This window comes from Panthera onca, unplaced genomic scaffold (genome assembly GCF_046562875.1).
Source record: "Panthera onca isolate mPanOnc1 unplaced genomic scaffold, mPanOnc1 haplotype 2 h2.h2tg000192l_path, whole genome shotgun sequence".
NCBI lineage: Eukaryota > Metazoa > Chordata > Mammalia > Carnivora > Felidae > Panthera > Panthera onca.
In genome coordinates, this window is record NW_027675835.1 from 14772 (window position 1) to 19082 (window position 4311).

General features: G+C 40.9%; 1 pseudogene; it reads left to right on the forward strand.

The window, feature by feature from the left end:
* Positions 1-2672: 2672 nt before the first annotated feature.
* On the forward strand, positions 2673-3635 carry LOC144615455 (18S ribosomal RNA; annotated as a pseudogene).
* Positions 3636-4311: the final 676 nt, after the last annotated feature.

Here is a 4311-nt window from a genome sequence, read left to right on the forward strand (position 1 = left end):
AAATATTGGAATCGTACTATTATTCACAGTCATAGCTACAGCTTTCATAGGATATGTCCTACCATGGGGCCAAATATCCTTTTGAGGGGCAACCGTAATCACCAACCTCCTATCGGCAATCCCATATATTGGAACCAATCTAGTAGAGTGGATCTGAGGAGGCTTCTCAGTAGACAAAGCCACCCTAACACGATTCTTTGCCTTCCACTTCATCCTTCCATTCATCATCTCAGCCCTAGCAGCAGTCCATCTCCTATTCCTTCATGAGACAGGATCCAATAACCCCTCAGGAGTGGTATCCGACTCAGACAAAATCCCATTTCACCCATACTACACAATCAAAGATATCCTGGGCCTCCTAGTACTAATCCTAATACTCATGCTACTCGTCCTATTCTCACCAGACCTATTAGGAGACCCCGATAACTATACCCCCGCCAACCCTCTAAACACCCCTCCCCACATCAAGCCCGAATGATATTTCCTATTTGCATACGCAATCCTCCGATCTATTCCCAATAAGCTAGGAGGAGTTTTAGCCCTAGTTCTATCTATCTTAACCTTAGCTATCATCCCCGCTCTCCACACTTCTAAACAACGAGGAATAATGTTTCGACCACTAAGCCAATGCTTATTCTGATTACTAGTAGCGGACCTTCTGACCCTAACATGAATTGGCGGCCAACCTGTAGAACACCCCTTCATCACCATCGGCCAACTGGCCTCCATCCTATACTTCTCTATCCTTCTAATCCTAATACCTATCTCAGGCATTATTGAAAATCGCCTCCTTAAATGAAGAGTCTTTGTAGTATATACAATACCTTGGTCTTGTAAACCAAAAAAGGAGAATATGCACCCTCCCTAAGACTTCAAGGAAGAAGCAACAGCCCCACCATCAGCACCCAAAGCTGAAATTCTTTCTTAAACTATTCCTTGCTAATACCAAAAAGCAACCCCATAACTTCCATAATTCATATATTGCATATACTCATACTGTGCTTGCCCAGTATGTCCTCATCTTTCCGCAATAAAGCAAGTGAAAACTCTCAATTCTTACAATACAAACTCGCAAGTAAGATAACCAACTGACCTTTTCCTCATGCATATCATGCACCAACCACTCGCCCCATGAATATTAAGCATGTACAGTAGTTTATATATATTACATAAGACATACTATGTATATCGTGCATTAACTGCTTGTCCCCATGAATATTAAGCATGTACAGTAGTTTATATATATTACATAAGACATACTATGTATATCGTGCATTAACTGCTTGTCCCCATGAATATTAAGCATGTACAGTAGTTTATATATATTACATAAGACATACTATGTATATCGTGCATTAACTGCTTGTCCCCATGAATATTAAGCATGTACAGTAGTTTATATATATTACATAAGACATAATAGTGCTTAATCGTGCATATTCATGATTTCCAACAGTCTCTTATGGACCTCAACTGTCCGAAAGAGCTTAATCACCTGGCCTCGAGAAACCAGCAACCCTTGCTTGAGCGTGTACCTCTTCTCGCTCCGGGCCCATTTCAACGTGGGGGTGTCTATAATGGAACTATACCTGGCATCTGGTTCTTACTTCAGGGCCATGACGTTCTTAAATCCAATCCTTCAACTCTCTCAAATGGGACATCTCGATGGGTTAATGACTAATCAGCCCATGATCACACATAACTGTGGTGTCATGCATTTGGTATTTTTAATTTTTAGGGGGTCGAACTTGCTATGACTCAGCTATGACCTAAAGGTCCTGACTCAGTCAAATATAATGTAGCTGGGCTTATTCTCTATGCGGGGGTTCCACACGTACAACAAGCAAGGTGTTATTCAGTCAATGGTCGCAGGACATATACTTAAATCCCTATTGTTCCACAGGACACGGCATGCGCGCACCCACGTATACGCGTACACGTACACACGTACACACGTATACACGTACACGTACACACGTACACACGTATACACGTACACGTACACACGTACACACGTATACACGTACACGTACACACGTATACACGTATACACGTACACGTATACACGTATACACGTATACACGTATACACGTATACACGTACACGTACACACGTACACACGTACACACGTACACACGTACACACGTACACACGTACACACGTACACACGTACACACGTACACACGTACACACGTACACACGTACACACGTACACACGTACACACGTACACACGTACACACGTACACACGTATACACGTATACACGTATACACGTATACACGTATACACGTATACACGTATACACATGCAAACTTTTTTGATTTTAGTAAATAATTAGCTTAAACAAACCCCCCTTACCCCCCGTTAACCCTATTTGTTACAATACGTGTTTATTTCTGTCTTGCCAAACCCCAAAAACAAGACTAAACCGTATCTAAGCATAGAGCTTAAGAGTTAACGTTTACAAACTTTACCAACCCCATTATTACCAATTATTAATACTAAATCATAACTTTGTTCGCAGTATCTATAGATACGCCAACCCGATCTCTAACTCGTCCCTATTGAACAATATTTACACACCCAACAATCCTATATCTTGGTTCATGTAGCTTAAAAACACAAAGCAAGGCACTGAAAATGCCTGGATGAGTCGCCAGACTCCATAAACATAGAGGTTTGGTCCTAGCCTTTCCATTAGTTATTAATAAAATTACACATGCAAGCCTCCGCATCCCGGTGAAAATGCCCTCTAAGTCACCCAGTGATTCAAAGGAGCTGGTATCAAGCACACAACCATTGTAGCTCATAACACCTTGCTCAGCCACACCCCCACGGGATACAGCAGTGATAAAAATTAAGCTATGAATGAAAGTTCGACTAAGTTATATTAAATTAGGGTTGGTAAATTTCGTGCCAGCCACCGCGGTCATACGATTAACCCAAACCAATGGACCTACGGCGTAAAGCGTGTTACAGAAGAGAAGCATACTAAAGTTAAACCTTAACTAGGCTGTAAAAAGCTGCAGTTAACATAAAAATACAGCACGAAAGTAACTTTAATATTTCCGACCACACGATAGCTAAGATCCAAACTGGGATTAGATACCCCACTATGCTTAGCCCTAAACCTAGATAGTTAGCTCAAACAAAACTATCCGCCAGAGAACTACTAGCAACAGCTTAAAACTCAAAGGACTTGGCGGTGCTTTATATCCCTCTAGAGGAGCCTGTTCTATAATCGATAAACCCCGATAAACCTCACCATCTCTTGCTAATTCAGCCTATATACCGCCATCTTCAGCAAACCCTAAAAAGGAAGAAAAGTAAGCACAAGTATCTTGACACAAAAAAGTTAGGTCAAGGTGTAGCCCATGAGATGGGAAGCAATGGGCTACATTTTCTACAACTAGAACATCCACGAAAATCCTTATGAAATTAAGAATTCAAGGAGGATTTAGTAGTAAATTTGAGAATAGAGAGCTCAATTGAATTGGGCCATGAAGCACGCACACACCGCCCGTCACCCTCCTCAAGTGGTCAAACCCTGAAGAAACCTATTCAAACCATTACATCCACAAGAGGAGACAAGTCGTAACAAGGTAAGCATACTGGAAAGTGTGCTTGGATGACAAGATGTAGCTTAAACAAAGCATCTGGCTTACACCCAGAAGATTTCATATTAAACTGACCATCTTGAGCCAAAGCTAGCCCAATCATCTACAAACGCAATTAACATCAGAAAGTAAAATAAAACATTTAGTTGCCCCATAAAAGTATAGGAGATAGAAATTTAACTTGGCGCTATAGAGAAAGTACCGCAAGGGAAAGATGAAAGAAAAAACTAAAAGCACTATACAGCAAAGATTACCCCTTGTACCTTTTGCATAATGAATTAGCTAGAATAACCTAACAAAGAGAACTTCAGCTAGGCCCCCCGAAACCAGACGAGCTACCCATGAACAATCTATTACAGGATGAACTCATCTATGTCGCAAAATAGTGAGAAGATTTGTGGGTAGAGGTGAAAAGCCTAACGAGCCTGGTGATAGCTGGTTGCCCAGAACAGAATCTTAGTTCAACTTTAAACTTACCTCAAAACCCTGAAATTCCAATGTAAGTTTAAAATATAGTCTAAAAAGGTACAGCTTTTTAGAATTAGGATACAGCCTTAATTAGAGAGTAAGCATAAACACAAACCATAGTTGGCCTAAAAGCAGCCACCAATTAAGAAAGCGTTCAAGCTCAACAATCAGAACATCTCAATGTCAAAAAACGCAACCAACTCCTAATTTAAAACTGGGCTAATCT